This window comes from Tamandua tetradactyla, chromosome 6, assembly GCF_023851605.1.
Source record: "Tamandua tetradactyla isolate mTamTet1 chromosome 6, mTamTet1.pri, whole genome shotgun sequence".
Taxonomy (NCBI): Eukaryota; Metazoa; Chordata; class Mammalia; order Pilosa; family Myrmecophagidae; genus Tamandua; species Tamandua tetradactyla.
In genome coordinates, this window is record NC_135332.1 from 149,954,879 (window position 1) to 149,975,679 (window position 20,801).

The 20,801-nt window shown below is 34.5% G+C and overlaps 1 protein-coding gene across 2 annotated transcripts in view; it reads left to right on the forward strand.

The window, feature by feature from the left end:
* The window catches only part of ZFPM2 (zinc finger protein, FOG family member 2), a 476,528-nt gene that overhangs the window by 6,470 nt on the left and 449,257 nt on the right, over positions 1-20,801 (forward strand). The window lies entirely within an intron of this gene.

Sequence of the window (20,801 nt, forward strand, 5' to 3'; positions counted from 1 at the left end):
GTATTAGCATAAAGATAGCACATTTGTTTATTATGCTTCCAAATCAGCTCCTAGTATCTCTGCCACAGGTAACAATTGACTTTTCAGGCTTCAAGTTAATAGCCTTGTCTCTTGCTTGTAGGGATCAATATTAGTATTAATTAATCACCATTATCGGCACTGGGATCTGGTTCTATTTGTTGTTACATCAGCAAAATATCAATATAGAAAGTGGACTCTCTGATCGTCATGGCAACTTCATCTCTTGGGTCAAAGAAAGTTTATCTTATCTGTGCATAGAGAGTGGCAAACTGTTTAGGGATCTAGTTTGAACTCTAAGAACATTGATTTAGTTTTTGTTTGCGAATAGAGGCTGAATTCCAATCATAAGGGATAGGTAAGATTTAAATATTAATGCCAAGAGGCTTGTCTGAGGGTGTCATACCATCGCTGTCAGACTATCTTTTTGAGATGACAAAAAGGTAGAGAATTGTCTAGTCAGGATTATGCAAAGCCTTAGTAATTGGTGCTTTTGATAAATACTTCTAAAAATGAATATATGATAATTACTAGTTAGAATTAGCTCTAGTCAAGATTTCAAATGTTAAAATGAAAAACTAATATCTCTTCTCTTTCGTCCCTTTTCTCCTTGTGCTTTAGGGGGTAATAGTACCCCCTAAAAACCCAGTTTCTTCGAGGGCCAGTTTTATGAAACATCACCTTGCCTCATGACGGGTGTGAGAAAACTACTCTTATGTCTGAGGGGAGAGTTTTTGCTATGCATTTTCTGGTCCAAGGAAGGAATTTACTGGGAGTATTTTGATATTAACAAATATTCTTTCCTAATAAGGGAAATACTAAAGCAATAAGCTGGTGGGATAAATGTCTTTGAAGAATGTTTGCAGAGATAATAAAGAATCATAAGTTCCAGAAGTCAGGAAACAAATTTGTGCTGCTTTGCTGATACCCGTAAGATACACTGATCGCTTCAATTGAACTTTTTTTTTTCCCTAATAGACGCTGGAAATTCATCTTCTTTTAAAAATCGATGCAAATGGGTAAAAATTATATTTAGAAATGTTGCCTGTATTACCCTGCTTTACTCATAAGGTTAAGCAGACTAAATAAACAAATATTTTGTATAGGGTGAAACTGCAGGCAGCTCATGATTTCGGACACTTTAAACATGAATGTCAAGTGCCTGGTAGCTATAACTGATGCAATATAATTACTTATTTCTCTGAGGAATAGCCCATATAGTAATTGAGAGTCAAGTCTTTATATATCGTGCAAGGTAATACTATTTCTTATTTAATATTCTAGTAATTTTCCCATGTAGTAAAACAAAGAGTGCACTTATCAGAGGCACTAGTATAATATTTAATAATCAATGGATTCATTTCATGAGGGCATCTGCCATTGATTGCCTAGTTTATTTGTGTGTGAAAGGTTCTCCCTTTGAATTGTTGTTGACTGGTATTAGTCTGGTACTTTCTTATACATGATTTGGTACTTGGTAATGGCAGGTTTATCCTAAACAAGTATTATAAATAACTATAACATTTGGCTTTACTGTACATTATTTAGAAAGCAATATTTTGATTTTGTTTACATTTAAAATGTATCTGAAGTTTATCTTTAAATAGACATTTATTGGAATATATAGTTAACTTTTTCAGTTGATCTCCTTTTTTAGAAAGATAAATTCTTTTGAAAATATGAATCACTAATCTGTATTTGGAAAATTTTTGTGAGCATCTCATATTAAGAGAATAAAAAAGAACTTTCAACATTTACATGTATATGATTTTGCATATGACTTCTTATAAGTGTGAGTTAATTGGCATTGATTTTCAGCCATAAAATCTAAAATTCTGTCATTTGTCTTAAAATTTGCAGAAGTCTTTAAACTTGAATAGGGTGAAGAATTAATGACAGAATTTTCTTCAATGCCTGTTAATCTAGAACTTTTTTTTAATTAGAGAAGTTGTGAAGAACTTCATGAAGAACAATCATGCATAAAATACAGGATTCCCAAATATCATCTTATTATTATAACACCTTGCATTGGTGTGGTATATTTATTACAGTTAATGAAAGCAAATTTTAAATAATTGTGCCGTTAACTATAGTCTATGGTTTAATTTAGGGCTCTCTGTTTATCTTGTTCTGTTTCATGTTTGTTTACTTTTTAAAATTTTTATTCTGGTACCTTATATACAACCTAAAACTTCACTTTTAACCTCATTCAAATATATAATTCAGTTAATTATGTTCACAATGTTGTGCTGCCTTCATCACCACCCATTACCAAAATTTTCCGTTGTCCCAAATAGAAACTCTGTGCATTTTAAGCCTAACTCTTCTAATCTAGAACTTTTAACTTTGATTTCCTTATTATTTGTTTCTTTGGAATATTGAACTCTAAAAGACTTAAATTTGGTTCACTGTGGTATCTCCTGAAATTATTGGGAGACAGCATTAATTTAGGATTAGAAGATTAGAAATAGTGAATTGATGGGTCTTATAAGTATAAATTATGCAAAAGATAGCTAGAATAATATATTTTAAAATACTTATATAATGATAGAAAATAATAAAGTAATAGTAGTAAATAATATTTAAATATACTCAATTTTGTCTATTTCCCCCTTGGGTTTTGTCTTATAATAGTGGAAAAGGAAAAACGCTTTCATATCACGAGTATAAGCTTGTTTCATTCCCCATATCTAATGCCTCTAAAGTGTAAAATGCCATGAATTGGTAAGCTTTCTAGTTTATGTTGTGTGTTAAGAAGTTAAAACATATTTGTTCCTGTATAAATCCCTGTGAATTCAGTGAGAATATTTTAGAACGATGTGTTTCTTATTGCAAATTATTTTCATGGCATGCGTTTTCATCCACATCAAATATAATCCTGTAATACATTGTGGTGTTTGATAGCTCATATTTTTATGATTAAGGTATGCTTTTATGTGGCCAAATTCTGTGAATGAATTTAATGACATTTAAAAAATTTTTCAAAATGTAGTTATGTGGGAATTTTAATGATAGTTGGATGGCATAATGAAAACACTGCCTATTAATGAAATTCTTATATTCATCATGAAGATTGTTGTTTTCATTTTAAGGAAAAAATAAAGCTAAGCAAGTAGTCACCTATGCTAAGTATATATCTCTGCAAAAGATGTGTATTTTACTCTTCTTACTCTTGTGTAGAAATTATGATCCAAATGTCACTTTAGATTTAAAAATACTGAATTCACAACCTCTGTCCAATTGTCTCCTTACCTAACCACTTTATGTGAGGGAGTATTTTCTGTAGTGTGTCATTAGAGCAGTAGTCCAGCTAATATGGATTTGGCGACAGCACTGAATATTTAAAATTTTTTTCCTCCAACATTCCACTCAATACAGATAGATAAAAGCTTTTAATTTTATCAGATGGAATACAGAATTCCAGACTGTATTCCAGTCAATACAGATAGATAAAAGCTTTTAATTTTCTGAATTTTATGGGTTATTTTTATTTCTTTTGGATAAAACAGTCTGGATTTGTATTGCACACATTTATCAGTTAGGTCTTCTTTCCCTTCTTGAAGTAAGATCCTCACATACTCATTTTGATAGCCTTTCTGCCCATATTGACATAAAAATAACCCCATTTTCCAATGATGTTTGGTTTGTGTGAAACTCCTCTTGCATATTTTGGATTTATTGAGCCTCCACAGTGTAAGCAGACTCAGTGTGCAGGGGGGTCTGGCCAACATGGGGCTTGGATAAATCTGAAATATTCAGGAGTTCATTTGCAAATATATTAGGTAGCTGCTAAAAATATCACCCCACTTCTTAACAATGTGCATCTTGGACAAACAGGCGCATATTTTGTCATCAAGTTGCTAAAGCTTCTGAAGTCAGGGCTACAACTGGGTCAGATGATAAGATGAGCACAACAGAGAAACGAAGAGAGCGTCTGATAAAACCTGATTGATTGATGTCTGGCTTCCCCACCATCACAGGCAGTTGACAGTTAGTTTGGGATCAGATGATTTGGCTTTTGCGATAGAAGATGGGGCCTGGTAGCAAGCCTGAAGGACAAAAAGGTCAGTTTCTGTGTAGTGTCAAGTAATGCTGAGCTCCCATAAGGTGGGACATTATTAATGTTTCATTCTTTCTTTTTTAGGTGCAGGCCCTAACATTTGATAGTCACTTAAAGGCGTGAAGATTCAGTCTACAAACAGAAATGTGTGACTACCTCCCTGTTTTATATAACTTTTTCATATTGTTTATGTAAGAAAGGGCAATGGCATATATGTATTTACTAATAATGCCATATTTTATATGATGCTTTAAAATATTTAATGATTTTTGTATATTTTGTTCTATTGCAATCTAGTGAGGTAAATGTTGTAAAATATCATAGCACATACATTGAACGAACATCGTATTAAAAATACTTTGGAGGAATATAGATTTCCTGAGGGTAAAATTACAAATACAAATTAATTTAGAGTTATTAAATAATTTATTTTTTTAACTGATATTCAGCTACAGGTCTTTGTAAGTTATTGGAGAATGGGAGAACCTTAGGTTAAAAAAAAGATTCTAGTGGATAGATCAAACATGTCAGAGTTTGGCATAATGAGAGAGCATTACATTTTATATAGGTCCATGTGTGCACAATGGTGCTGAAATTGTCTAATATTTACTTTGCTGGATATAGAATTATTAGACTGTTTCTTTGAATTTCAACCATGCAAAACCCCAATTCTTGACATATAATAAAATCACTTTAAAAATATATGAGTTAACCAACATAGGTGCTACTATATAATGACACTGTAGACCACTTCTGAGGTTGAACATAATTAACAGTTGGGATAAATGTTCTTAGAGGAAAGAAAGAAAGTGCTAGAATATGAATTTGTATACTCTACTGTTTTCCAGTATTAGCTATGAAAATTAGTACAACTGTTACAGAATTGGAATTTTGACAGATTGGATTTGAATTCTGATTCAGGGCAGTTTGTTACTCTCTAGAAATCTTTTATGACGTATCGCTTTTCTCTGAGTTGTAAGGGTCAGATTTCTAAAGGACAGTTGGGTCTCAGCTAATACTGTAGGCTTAATATCAGCAAAATGAATTCTGCAAGGTGCTGCATTGCTGATAGTATAAGTGGAATACTGTATGAAAGCACTTGTGCCAAAACCTGAAATGGTACTCACAAAAAGTTATCAGGAAAGGTGGACCAGTGACCATTTCAGCAGTGATTAGTAATGCTTCTAAGAAAGGTGCCGTAAGAAAATGACTTTTTTTTTTTCCTAAAGGCATTTACATGGAACAACACAATTTTATCTCAAATATGTACTTTTTGGGAATGGTGAGGAGTCATTATAGATATGGTTATAAAAACTTGCAGAAAAGATGGTCTAGGCAAAAAGATGGTGAATAAGAAGCTCACTTTTAGTTATCTTGTTCTGATGGCCACAGTATTGATGGGAGCCCAGTGGTATTAATTACTGGTGGTAGTTATTAATGGTCAACGCTTTTGCTATATCAAGGAGAAGAGAACACAAGTGGATTTCCCTGGCATGATCACTGTGTAAAGTCTCTGATACATTTTTGAATTATACAATAAAAATTTGCTGTTTCATTTTAGGACAGTGTAACTGTGGTCCAGTGAAAATTGCTTTGATAGTATTTAGTTTGAGTATCCATGACCCGTTCTGTAAAGTTTATTAACCTGCTCTTCTCTCTACACATGCACACATATGTGCAAATACACACACACACATATACATATACTTACTATTTTAGATTGTTTGATACCTCCTTTTCAACCCTTTTTTCCTTTTGGTGATTTCCTTTGCTTGTTTTTGTTATTCCATTTGGTTTTGAACTATGTATCTTTTTTGCAAATGGGCAAGCTGGATTTGAAAAATGTCTAATTATACTTTGAGGAAAGTAAGAATTGGCATGTGAAAAAGTCACATTATAAAAATAATTAAAATCAGCAGTCCTTATAAATGGAAAGAGACAATAGCTACTTGGTCAGCTAGACCTTGATTTTGTGATTAGTCCAATAGCTTTGATAATCTCATTTAACAAAGAGTAGGAGTTTGGGATATGGTGGCTGGACTCATTAGTTTGACATTCATTTTGATGCTCTTTGGCTCGTGATTTCAAAGTTTTCATTTTGAAGAGAGAAGAACAATCAGGTTCAGATATGGGATGTTACTAAGGCAGATCTTGGAGATTAGTTTTCCCTAACTGTGATTAGTGTCAGTGTTCTTTATATTGGTAAGTAATCTCTTAGGAATTTTAAGTGAAACAGATGTTGATTATATATTGTTTTTTTATCATCCTAAGAAAGAAACAAACAATAATTATTTCATAGTGAATCAAGAGTTCTTAGTCTAGGATCCATAGGCTTCAAAGAGTTTGTGAACTCCAGGCATTTTAGGGAAAATTTGGGATATTCAAAATTTTGGATATTTTTGTAGGAAAAGGCTTTCATGAGCTTCTTAGTGGAATTCACAGCCTCTCAAAGCTTTAAGACCACTCTAGAGAATTTCTGTATAGGTGTATATATGATCACTTGCTACAATAAATAGAAGCAGCCATATAGAATGGGAACAATTTCTTTTATATTTGTTAAAATTACTCTTTTTGGGGGGGTGTATGGTCCAGAAATCTATCGTGGGTCTCCCGCGTGAACCACCCATGCACCCTAAAGTTATTATTATTATTATTATTTATTATTATTATTTTTTCCCTAAAATTAGCTTTTTAAACATGAAAGCACAGAATGATCCTGCTACTTTTAATCCTCCAGTGGATGTCCTTTGCAGTTTATAAACTTAACATGGCCTGCTACCTCTTCTTTTGATCTGTTCCTTGCCTTCTTCTCTGATCACCAAGTATCTCATCATCGTGTATCATTCCTTTCTTATTCTCTGCCTTGTCCCCATTAGCCCCCTGTATTTACTACGTTTCCTCCATTCTGGTCTTCTTTCTCTTTGATATAGAAATCTAGGGAAAGGACACCCCTTGAACATGTTAATCTGCCCCTCTGTCTGGAGTGTCCTTTCCCTAGATTTCTATATGTCTGTTTTCTTCCTATCATCTGCTTCTTACGTCACATGTCACCTCTTCAGAAAGTCTCCCACATTCTTCCTATTACAAATTTTCTGTCCCCCAATGTGTCAATATGCTCTTTAACCCACTGCCTTTTTTATTTTTACTACACTAATATTTTTCTGAGATTATTTTATTACTTTGTTTACCTGTTTATTAGATAATCTCCCACTCGAACCTAGGCTCAGGGGATGTGGGATCTTGTCTTATTCACTTCTGTATATCCTTTGTCAGAAAAGCCCCTAGTAATAGCAAACAACAAAAGAATATTAGACAGACAAATCAATGAACAATTTTGAAAATTCCACTTCATTTCTTGTGGAATAACTCGTAGCAAAGATAGTTTTGTAAATTTCCACTTGAGGAAAAAATATTGCCATATGACATTCATTTATTTACATTAACTTAAATTAGTCTTCATCATTCATTCAACATTCATTGAACAAGCATATAGTAAGTACCAACTATATGTACTGTGTTAACCCATGAGAAAAGGAGAATATACAAATGAACAAACTATGGTCTTTCCTCTCTGATGCCATGTGAAATAGTGAAGGAGAAAAGGACAATTACTGTATGTTATAGTAAGTTACATAATAGACCAAGGTTATAAAGTGATATGGGCACAGAGAAGCCTAGGTGAGTTAGAATAAGCTTCTAGGATGAGCTTCCATATCAGCTGGGTCTTGAAGGATGAGTAGAAGATCCAGCCATGACAAGAGGGAATTATATCCCAGCAGAAGAAAAACTTTTCCAAGAACAGAAGGGCATGGAAGAGCATGGCATTATCAAGGTCCGAATAGTTGTGTTTAAAGATGAAGGTGCATGAAAAAGAGTGACAGTGGGTTTCAGTTAACTTTCATCTTTTTTTTTTTTAACAATTAGACCTTTTTGATAGATTTAACAGTAGCATTGTTGCTGATGGCTAAAACAATCACACAGTATTTTCAGTAATTTGGTATGAATGTTTTGTTGAGGGTAGACAACACATGCAGAAAGAAATTAATAGACAATACCCTTTTACTCGAATCTTTTTGTGCTTAACTCTTGAGATTGTGTTTGGTAGTGGCTTTCTTTTCATTCATAATTATTAGCCTAGTATTAGAATTAAATATGGAGAAGGATAAATGTTTAATAGCAAGCAGTCAGAGTAATTGTTACTTGGATCGCCAATTGTTGCAACTTCTTTGAAAGACAGTTTGTTTGGCAGTTTATAACAATTAAAATTGCACATAGACTCTTTGTTCCAGCATTTCCACATAGCTCATATAAACACTCAGTGTGCTCATTACAGCATAAATTATAATAGCAAAAATTTAGAAATAACTTAACTGTTCATTAATAGAAGATGGGTTAAATGAAATTATGGTACAACTGCTTTGGTTTGTGAAAGCTGCCCCAATGTAATATACCAGAAATGGAATGGCTTTTAAAAAGGGAATTTATCAAGTTACAAGTTTACGGTTCTAAGGCCATGAAAATGCCCGAATTAAGACAACCAGAGAAAGATACCTTGACTCAAGAAAGGCCGATGGGTCCAGAACACCTCTGTTAACTGGGAAGGCATGCGGCTGGTGTCTGCTGGGGTCTTTGGCTTCTGATTTCAAACAGATTCTGCAGGGGCATTTACTTTCTGCACTTCAAATGTCTGCATCTTGTATTGGCTCTGTGGGCTCTGTTGCTTCTGATGTTTCTTCAAAATGTTTCCCTTGTTAAAGACTCCAGTAAACTAATCAAGACCCATCTTAAATGGGCGGAGTCACATCTCCATCTAATCAAAAGGTCATACTCATAATTGGGTATACCACTTCTCCATGGAAACAATCTAATCAAAGTTTCCCACCGTAAAATTTAATGTGTCTGGCCCCACAAACTTGAGTTAAGATTAAAATCTGATTTTTCTGGGGTACATGATTGTTTCAAACTAGCAAAACAACCATCAATTCTTCATGTGCTAAAAAGAATGAGACAGATGTGTCCATGCCAAAATGGGTTAACTCAAAACCTCATTGAGTGAAACAATTATTTTGGTATTATGTGGCCTTGCTTTTATTTAAAAAAATGAAAAAATGAATGGAAAGGTAGATATATACATATTTATAATTTTTCCATGGAAAATTTCTGAAAAAAATGTGCAAGAAATTATTAATGGTGCTTTTTTCCTGGTAATAAGACTGGAGTTTGGGGTAGGAGAGAGACTTCCTATCCATTGTTTGCCTTTTAATATTGTTTTAACTTTTTATCCAGTTGTTACAAATTAATACCAATGATAAAAAAATTAAAAACAAGACTAAAGGGGATAGATTTGTGCATGTTTTCATACGATTACATAACTACAACTAATAATAATAAGTTTTGTTGTAGGGGACAATAACCAGGTATATATTGCCATGTACTGGAATGAAAGTGAGTTTTAAATTGTTCATCTTCCCTAAGTTGGGCAGTTGGGAGGACAGAAATGCTGTTGGGGGAGTTGGGAAGAAAGGAGAGAAGATGGGAAAAATAAATATTTGATAAAATATCTATCTAATTCAGACGTTAATATGGGAGAGAACTGCTATGATGATGATTTTTTCTGTAGTTGTTATTAAGCTCAATATGAGAAAATACCAAATGTGAGCCCCCAAAGTGAATTTTAAACTCTGTTTTCCTTTTGAGAAGGAAATAGCGGAGAGTAAAGATTTTAAATGCATTGTCTTTTAAAGTATAGCATTTCTCTGTTCTCAGCGTAGGTCATGGCTATGGTATTAACCTCAGCCTAATAGTATATGATAGTTTGGTCTTAAATAAAACATCTATTCTTTAAATTTCAATGTTGTACTAATATAAACCGTTATTCAAAGAGAAGTTATTCCCTATGACATTATTTTCCTGAGTTCAGAATTTTTGTCCTGCTCTGCCAGAAACAGTTCATCTTTCACCCATTTCTAAAGTTTTCCCTTCTGAGTGATTTTAAGATGCCTGTCATTTTTTTATCCAGATTATTATATGTAGACATAATTTCCATTGGTTCTGGGCCAGCTATGTTGCTCTTTTTTGCACCTTATCAAGAATTCTGTATCCTTGAAAAGCTTTCAAGCCATCTTGTGTGTGCTTGAAGGAAGCAGTAGCCGCAGCAGCAGACGAACTATTGCATGGCTAAGGCCTAGCATTTCAGTAGGATTTGAGAAGGAAGTTCCTGAAGAAAACACGAAAGTCTTAATAAGTAAATGGAACCATCAATAGCCACTGATAATTCTGACAGTATGGAAAGAAAATAAAATGTCTGAATTTTTGTCAAATAATTTTAAAGACGGCTGTATAAAATTAAGATAGAAGTGGTATATGGAGTTGAGGGCAATTGTAACTTGAAAACAAATGAAATATTTATTTCTTTCATTTGAAGGAAACTGGAATTTCTTTCATTTGAAGGAAACTTCCTTCTAGATTTGTTTTCCCTGCTTTCTAGTGTTTCCAGCCTTGGTAGTACATGTGACCAAATATTAGTTTCATTCAATTCGTATTCATGGATTCTGAACAACCTAGTTAGGGTTGAAGATTTTATTATATTTTTCCATTTTATATTGTGAGTTTGGACAGAGACACAGGAGGAAGTCAGTTCATCTAATCAGTGGCATTATGCAGTGACCTGATGCAAAAAGAGAACTAGTTTGGAAAAAAAAAGATTTGGTTGCTAGAGAGGCATGTCTTGCCATGAAGAAGTCTATTCTTAAAAGTCCTAGAGAAGTAAAGGGAAGATTCCAAGGATAACAAAGCCAAAGCAGATCCAGCTCTTGCCACCATGTGGCCAGCTGATGTTCCAGCCATCAAGTGTTGAAAAGCCACAAGTGGTTTTCATGATGATAAAGTCAATGGTTGCTACTAAAAATAGACTCAGAGCAAGGCCTAATAGCATAAATTATTGAAGATGATCAGGTTAAAACTACCTCTTCCAAAGACTCTACAAAATTTCTGGGACAACCAATTTTTGCTGGAAGAGTCATCACAATTATTGATGCTCCTAAGATCCATTTTCCGAATTGAGTGGTATGCTACAGCAGTGTATCCTGATCAAATGGTGTGCCTTAGCGACCCTGTGGAAGTGGAGTAGCCCAGGAGTCTGAATATTGTAAGAAATAACATTTCAAGTTACCCACTTGGAAATGAGGGTGGCAGTAAGCCTACATGTTAACTTCAAGACACAAAGTGCAGTGGTTGCCTGTCTTCTACTTGATTGCATGCACAGCACAAAAGGTGAGTATTTATAATTATATTTAGAAGATGATTGATTTTTACAACCACTCTTTAGAGAGGAAATATGGTGCAGTGTCTCAGCTTTGGAGTCAGGCATCAGGGTTCAGTTTTCAGCTCTGCCACTTCTTTGTGGCATATTCTTAAACAAGTTCCTCCATCTGTGACTCAGTTTCCTCACTTGTAAAAAAATAGTTTATTAAAGAAACCTATACAGGGGTCTTTTGTGAGCATTAAATGAAATAATGCAAAGCTTAGAACGGTCCAAGCATATACTAAGATAAACTCTTTTCTTTATAATTAGTATTTTTGAGGTCAAATCTCTGAAAAGAAATTATTCTCTTGTGTGATAAATATCCCCAAATAATTAAAATATAATTTTAAATGTCTTTTGTTTGCAAATTTTAGAAGACAAATAATTAAATGAGATATTTTATTTTTGTAAATACTGTTCCTAGTTGGAGTAAGTTTTATGAAAAGATAGCTCTTACTGAATATTCTAAATAATTAAAGCTTTTTGACCAGAATTCCTAAAGCTGTTTTATCATGTAATAAATGTTATTCCCAAAGAAGAAAATAATTTGAGTTTTTCTGGGAAATGCTTTGAAAATATGTTTATAGTAAAGTGTAATATATTCACCACCCATATATAATTATAAACCAGTAAATACTTTTTAAAATTATGATATCTATTACAGACCACCTTTTCTAACATTTTTTATATTAAATAATGTGTGGTGCCTTGGGTAAAATAATCATTGCCAGAAAAGGCTAGTAGTTAGTTTTTTTACTATATACTGTGGAGTTCATACACAATATTCATTTAGGAAGATCCTGAGTAGAGTATCCGAAAAGGTCATAGAAGAAACCAGTTGGTGAGAATGCATTTGGATGACTGGAACACATAGTTGTTGTGTGTCTAAATCCCAGACATACTTTATTAGGACAATCCAGCTGGTTTGCTATTTCTATCTCCTCATTGTCAACACGCTTATGGTATGGCCTCTTCCCCCTCACTTCCAATGCCAAGAATTTGGCAGGGACACCATGTTAGCAAGTAAGAGACGAAGGGGGTGGGGAAAGCCAACAGCAGCTTCACACTGCTGCTGGTAGGAAGACGTGTTTTCTAAACATTTTGGTACCCATTTAAAATTAATCATGGAAAGCTACAATCTCTTTGAAGAATTTGAAGAAATTATGAAATTTTGTGGGTTTCTACAAATACTCTAAAGAAAATTATGTTCATTCCAGTCCACACTTCCGTATATACAGAATCTGTTTGTAAGTCTCAGAGTTCCATAATTTGTTGCTTTCTTTTTCTTTCCCACCCATCTCAGTATCGTACAAGCTTAAGAAAGTGACAGGAAGTAAATTGTTCTATCGTTTAATTTCAAAGCTTACATGTTCAAAACAGCTCAATAACTGAGCACCATATAATGGTTTATTATTATGTGAGCAACCTTATTAAATGAACTAAGTAAGTCCTCTTCTAATATATCAGAACATGAAGAGCGTAGACATGAAAATTTGGGGGGGCATTGTTTGCAGTTCTGTTTCCAAATGGTGAAATGAAAAACAGGTTAATGACTCCTTTGTTAGTTTCATAGGATTTCAAATTTTGTGGGTTAGTTAAGCTCTTTGAAAGTTAGCAGAAATGACTTCTGCAGAAATGAAGATTCTCAAATTTATAATGGTTATACAGATGATATTCAAATTTATGTGTGTATTACACATTTATTCCTCACAGATTTTCTTTTCCGTAAAGAACTCTCTTCAAATTGGCCTGTTGACAGTCATTGGGATGACATATGAAATATTTCCCATACTTTATTAGAAAGTTTTGAAAAGCATCTCAAATTAGAATGATGTATTTAAAGGTCTAAGTATACAATGCAAAAAACCATGGATTATGGTTTTAGAGCAACCTAAAGGTATTTTTACATGATGTTTTGCATTATCAAAGAATATTAGGTTTTAATAAACAAAGGATCACTTTACCCCTGCATAGTGTTGTGGGAGAAGCTAGTAAGTGATGGTCTTGTTCCTCCACGAGGGAAGAAATTAGATGAGGATATGTTTCATTCGTGTATGGAATATGTATATGTATATATATACATATATATGCACATTATTATATATACATATACATATACACATTAAAATCCCTTAAATCTCTTTGATTTTTTGGTTTATCCCATACCTAACTCAGAAACCTGAGAGAAAGTAGAAAGATAACATTATCAATATCAGTGAAAATTCAGTAATTTGAAAACTGATAACTAGAGAACATTTTTCTATAGTGTTCTTTCCCTACTAGCAGAACATGTTACTCTATATGATCATAGTGTTTTATATTTATCAGCTTCTGCAAAATACAGCTATAGATTTCTTTTAAAAAAATGAGTGAATTATAAGGTAGCCCTTTTGAAATCTGAGAAGGCGATAAAGCCATAAGTGAAAGAGAAAAACCTGTAACCTTTTGTAATTCAGTAGTCCAATTTGTATAGAAATGAATAGAAGACTAAATTTTCTCCTAAAACCTTGGTTCCCTGAAGTTTCCATCAGCTCAAGAGAAAGAGAAGAGTTATCTCTATGAATTTGCACATGTTTTGTTGTAACACTCATTGACTGTATGGTCAGGGCATTGAGGTTTTACTGTGGGTAGAAAAAAATGCAAATTAAAAGAGAAATGGTTTATCCACAAATTAAAGAAACAAATTGTTCCCTTGGGTGCCTCCTTAATTGATGAAGAGAAAATAAGTACGGTACAGTTAAACAGCCAAGTAGAGGGGCAGGCGTATCTGTCAGGGCTGGGGTTGGAACCTCGGGCTTTCTAAATGTGAGGGATTTGTAAATGAAGCCACTTTGTTACTGTCAGAATTAATATGTGGATAAAAATCTGTGTTTTCCAAGCTCTTACAGCATTTTTTGTGTGTTCCTTCTTTATTTTTAAAAGTAGTTTTGTGTTATTTTTGTACTGTTAACATTCTACACTTATGACATTTCTGCTCCCTCACTACCGACACTGAACAATAGAACTGCTTCAATTAAGAAACAGAACATCAGCCCCTGGCATCTTAGTCTGTTGTTCCATCTTTTTTGCTAGGGAGAATTCATTTGTTTCTTAATTAAGAAAAACACCAATAGCATGAAAAATCTGCGTATGGTACCTGAATGGTAATTAGGGAAAAGGTAGAAAAGAAACATGCACATACATTCCACTAGCAGCCAAAATGAACTTGAGCTGATAAAAATGAACTAAACTACCCCTGCATAAATAGAGGCTGAGAGAAGTGTACAGCCATTATGGCTAAGACAATATGCAAACTATCTTCAAAGAAATCAAATTGCTAGAGTGTTTTCATTTGCATGTATTAACTATTAACATAATGAGGAGAAGTGACATTGGACCCGGATTGTGTGTCTGTTCGGATTGATAACTCTACTGCATCTGCAAACAGACGCCCCAAAATCATGCTACTAGTTAGATCAGAGTTGAACTCTGCAATGTGGGCTAAAAAAAATTTAGAGCTTGACAGACCTGCAGAGCTACCGAATGGGTGGCATGTCTCTCATTCACATGTATTCTCCCTCCTTCCTTTTATTTTTTTTTAAATGATACTCCGTGAGTGTAAAACTTGCTGTGAGCTTTAAAGGAGCAGATATTTCTGCTGGAACATCTTGGTTTTCCTGGGTGCAACTTTTCCATAAGAATGAATGCGCTAAAGGAAGTCTTCAAAGAATTACGGGGTTAATTTCAATAAGTTCTATAAGATTTGAAAATTTAGTTTTTCTTTATTCCCAGCAAATAGAAATCTAGGAATAGAGGGAACCAACATTTATTGAGCTCTCCTTTTTGTGTCATTATTGTACAAAGTGTTTTCCCTTAGGAAAATAGAGAATCCTTTAGAAAAATGGCTACATGGCAATGAGAAACAGTGTTAACCATTTAGATTACCTAGAGATGAATCAATGAATCTCTGGGTGTCAGTTTTTTCTTATCCATGAAATGGTAAGACACATTGGTGTTTCCCAATCTAAAAACCTTGGAAGCAAATAGGTAATTTCAAAGCCTAATAGAAATTAGTCAGTTATCAGTCAGAAACCTACTCAGAATAACTAAAATCTTTCATTTTCTTATGAGTCATGGGATTTTTCATACACTGAGATGAAACTTACTTTTTCCATGCTGGTGAGAAACCCTAGCAACTACATAAATCTTTGACTGATTTTAAGAAAAGAAAGACCAATGTATTTATTTATTTTTTTTTGCATGGGCAGGCACTGAGAATCGAACCCAGGCATGGCAGGCGAGAATTCTGCCACTGAGCTACCGTCATACTACCCCAATGCATTTCTTTATTCTTGAATTCAAATTCATTTTACATTTAATGTTCCTAAAATCAGTATATACGTTAGCTTAAAATCAGTAAATCTGTTTACTGTAGTAAGAGTTTTTCTTTTTTGAAAGAGATATCGATGTACCTTGCAAATGATGGAGGCTTCTAAGAAATTTTGTACAACTTATTTTCTGTACTTTTATTTATGCCATTAACGAATATGTATTTGGACCTTTCTGTGAGCCCTTCAGGCACTGTTCTAAGTGTGGAAGTCATTGGAGCCCCAGAAAGGTAAGATCTCTGGTCTCATAGAACTTGCTTTTCAGAGGTGGGCAAGAGTCAAAACAGCAGTACCTCAATGTATGCAAAACACAATTTCAGATTTGGGTAAACATTATGAAGAAAATCAAATAGAATATGATGACAAAGAGTGGTTTCTGGGATCACCTTAGAATTATCTGTTAAACTTGTTGATATTGAGAGGGGGCAATACAATGAATTCCTTTCCTTGTAAATTCCTTTGGGAACTGAGCAGCTTCTGGGGAAGATGGCAGAGTAGAGAGCTCCAGAACTCAGTCCTTCCACCAAAACAGCTTTTAAATAGATAGGAATTGTCTGCAAAAACTATCTTGAAATGCCAGAGGCCAGAAGAATACTGTATAGCATCCAGAAAAGAGCGAAAGGAAGAGTCTGGTAAGCTACAGTAAAGAACTGTAAATTTCTCTCTCTGCCCTGTGGCTCCTGGTGCCCATCCTCCACTGTTGAAGCAGGCAGTTGTGGGGTCCAGTCTCTGGCTGGCTGCTGGGACAGTTTATAAGAATCCTCTTTCACAAGAACAGGGGTGGGCATGGCCAATCATTGATCTTGGCTTTTGATTAGCTAATTCAGATTGCTGGGTCCCAGCTCTGAGGGCAGCTATTGTTTCAACTAGGGACCCACAAAGGTGACAGCAGTCATTGTTTGAACCTTCTCCAGACAGGGGTGGAGGAAGTGGAGATTTAAAGACCTATCACTTTCTCTGGGCTGGAGGAGACAGTTAGCTGAAGGGTTGCATTTTCTGGGCAGGACAGGAAAACTCAACTTCTGACAGCCATTGGAAAGCTTTTGATGCCCTTCCTGATCCCTTCCCCAGAGTACTTTGGAGCCACTCTGCACCCCCTCACTGGGTCCCTGGCCTTGTGGTGGCTCGGAAAGACTGACTTGGGAAAGTTCTCTCTGTTATGAACCTCTTTCAAGAATTTGCCCATAGGAAAAAGAAGCATCAGACAAAAAAAGGAACATGAAGCAGTTCCCAGCAGATGGCTTCAAATAGCTGAGAGAAGAGTTTGTCTCCTGGGAAGCAGGGGGTATTAAACTCCTGTAAACAGGGGAACTCCAAAACAAGTAATGAGCAAAAAAAAAAAAAAAAGGAAAGAGACCCAGAAAGATAGGGAAAAGCCTGCACACTGCATTCACTTTGGGTAGATCTTCCTGATGGGGGGCTGAAGCTCTGGAATACCTTTATCTTATCACCAGCTGGTTGCAAATCAAAGAAACAGACATCACAGGGAGTAAATCCCAGAGTTAACATTTTAAAATATTAAAATGTATATTATTCAGTGAAATAGTACAAGGCAAACGAATAGGGAATGATGACCCCTCCAAAGGAAGAGTATAAAGATACAAAAAACATCAAGGAAGAAGAAGATGAGAATGTGGACATACTGAAAAAGCCTTAAAAAAATATTATCTTAAAAATGCTCAAGAGGGTGAAGGAGAGTACAGAGAAAGAACTAAAGAATATCAGGAAAACACTGAATGTGCAATATGAGAAATTAGTGAAGAAGAAAAAATTTTAAAAAGGAATCAGATAGAACTACACGAGTTGAACACCACAATAACTGAATTGAAAAATGCCAGGTGGGGCCGGGGGTGGAGAGAGGTTCAAGAGCAGATTGGAGTGGCCAGAAGAAAGAATTGGTCAACTTGAAGACAAGAACCTTGAAATGAGTCAGGATGTGGTAGAAAGAAAAAGGAAATATTAAAAGTGAAAATAGGCGGGCCGCGGTGGCTCAGCGGGCAAAGTGCTTGCCTGCTATGCCGGAGGACCTCGGTTCGATTCCCGGCCCCAGCCCATGTAACAAAAAACGGAAAAACAAAATACAATAAAACAAGAAAATGTTTAAAAAGATGTTTCCCTTTCTTCCTTCCTTCCTTCCTTCTATCCTTCCTTCCTTCTCTCTGTCTTTCCTTTAAAAAAAAAAAAAAAAAAAAAAAAAAAAAAAAGTGAAAATAGCCTGAGAAAGTTACGGGACACCATCAACTGCGCCAATATACACATTATAAGAGTCCCAGAAGAAGAAAGAGAGAAAGAAACAGAGGAAATAGTCTAAGAAATAATAACAGAGGCCTTACCAAACTTAACATATTTGTGAATATGCACAGCCAAGAAGCTCAGAGAACACCAAACAGAATAAACAGGAATCAGGATATGTCCTGTCGTATATGGATTACACTATCAGATGCAAAGGACAAGAAGAGAATTCTGAAAGCTGCAAGAGAAAAGCAATGTGTTATGTGCAAGGGTGTCCCAATCAGATGGAGTACAAATTTCTCATTAGAAACCATGGAGAAACGAAGCAGTGGGCTGAAATACTTAAAGTGCTGAGGGAAAACAACTAACTGCCAGTCAAGAATTTTACATCCAGTGAGACTCTCATAAATGAGGGAGACATTAAGGTTCTTAGGTAAACAAAAGCTAAGGGAGTTCATCACCACTAGACCTGCCCTATAATAATGCTAAAGGAAATTCTTCAGACCGAAAGGTAAGGACGCTATACAGCGTTTCAAAGCAGCATCAAGAAATAAGGACCTGTGGTACAGGTAACCCTTTGGATAATTATAAGTGCCAGCATTTTTGTATTGTATTGTTTCATATATAATACCACTTCTTACTCCCTTCAAGGTGCTAAAATGCAAAAATGCATAAAAGTAGTGATAAGTCTAGGTTTTTTGACACACAGTGAACTAAGATATAAGTGGTAACAAGAACAAAAAAATAGTTGGGGGACAAGGAGTATAGAAAAAGTATATGTATCTGCTATTGAAGTTAGCTGGTATCAAAGCAAATATATATTCGGACATTTTAACCCTATAATAAGCAGAAAGAAAACAGATGAAAAATATATACAGATAGAAATGAGAATGCACTCAATATGGTGCAACACAAAAAAGCAAATAAATATAAAAGTAGGCTTTAATGGAAGTAAGGGACTAAAAAAAGGTATAAGACTTACAAAGACTAAAAAGCAAAATGGCAGTGGAAAGTTTGTATTATCAGTAGTGACTTTAAATGCAAATGGATTACATTCTCTAGTTAAAAGGCTGAAATGATAAAAATGTATGACCCAACTATATGCTGTGTGCAAGAGACTCATCTTAAAGTCAGAAATAGATAGGTTGAGGGTGAAAGGAGAGAAAAAATGTACTGTGCAAGCAGTAACCAAAAGAGAGCTGGGGTGGCTATACTAATATTGGATAAAATAGACTTTAAAAAGACAAAAAACAGTATTGAGGAACAAAGATAGTAATTATATACTGATAAAGGGGACAATTCAATAGGAAGATGTAACAATTATAAATATATGTGCACTTAATAGTAGATCAGTAACAAAGTACAGGACTTGAATGATACAGTAAATGAACTAGACTTTTGGGCATATATAGATACTGCACCCAATGAAAATAGAATACACATTCTTCTTGAGTGCACATGGACATATTGGGTTACAAAACAAGTCTCAATAAATTAAAAAAATTTAAATCATGCAATATATATTCTTCAACCACAAAGAATGAAGCTAGAAATAACAGAGGGAGAAATGGAAAATTCACAAATATGTGGAAATTAAATAACATATTCTTAAATAACCCGTGGGTTAAAGAGGAGATCAGAAGGGAAATTAGGACATATCTTGAGGTGAATGAAAATGAAAATACAGCACATCAAAATTTAAGACACACAGCGAATGCAGTACTGAGAGTGAAATTTATAGCTAGCTCTAAATGCTTACATTAAAAAAGAAAGATTTCAAATCAGAGAACTAGCCTCGATACTGGAAGAACTAGAAAAAGAAGAGCAAATTAAACCTGAAGTGAGCAGAAGGAAGGACATAACAAAGATCAGAGCAAGGATAGACAAATAGCAAACAAAAAAGAATAGAGTAAATCAACAAAATCAAAAGTTGGTTTTTTGAAAAGAACAAATGTATGCCAATAAATTGGATAACCTAGATGAAATGGAAAAATTCTTAGCAACACACAAACCACCTACATTAACTCAAGAAGAATTGAATTAGTAATCAAAAACCTCCCAACAAAGAAAAGTCCAGGACCAGATGGCTTCCAACAGAAATTCTCCCTAATATTCCAAGAAGATTTAACTTCAATTCTGATCAAATGCTTCCAAAAAATTTGAAGGGAAGGGAAAACTCCCTTACTCACACTTATAAGGTCAAAGTCACCTTCATGCCCAAACCAGATAAGATTCTACAAAGAAAGAAAACTATAGAACAATATCTCTTATGTATATAGATGTAAAAAAATCCTCAACAAAATACTAATAAACCAAATCCATGAGCATATTAAAAAAATTATACCCAATGATCAAGTGGGATTTATTCTTGGTATGCAACGTTATTTCAACATAAGAAAGTCAATTAATATAGGACACCACATTAATGGAATAAATTAAAAAAAACACATGTTCATCTCAATAGATGCAGAGAAGGCATTTGACAAAATATAGCCCCCTTTATTGATAAAGATACTTAGAATACAAGGAATAGAAGGAAACTTCCTCAACATTATGATGAACATATGTGAAAAGCCCACAGCTAATATTCCCTTAATGGTGAAAGAGTGAATGCTTTCCTTTAAGATACGGAAAAAGACAAGAGTGCCCACTGCCACCTCTGTTATTCTACATTGTATTGGAAGTTCTTGCCAGAGCAATTAAGTAAAAAAAGAAATAAAAGGCACCGAAGTTGAAAAGGAATAAGTAAAGCTCTCCCTATTTGCAGATGATATGATTCTGTATACAGAAAGTCCTGCAAATCCACAACAGAGCTGCTAGA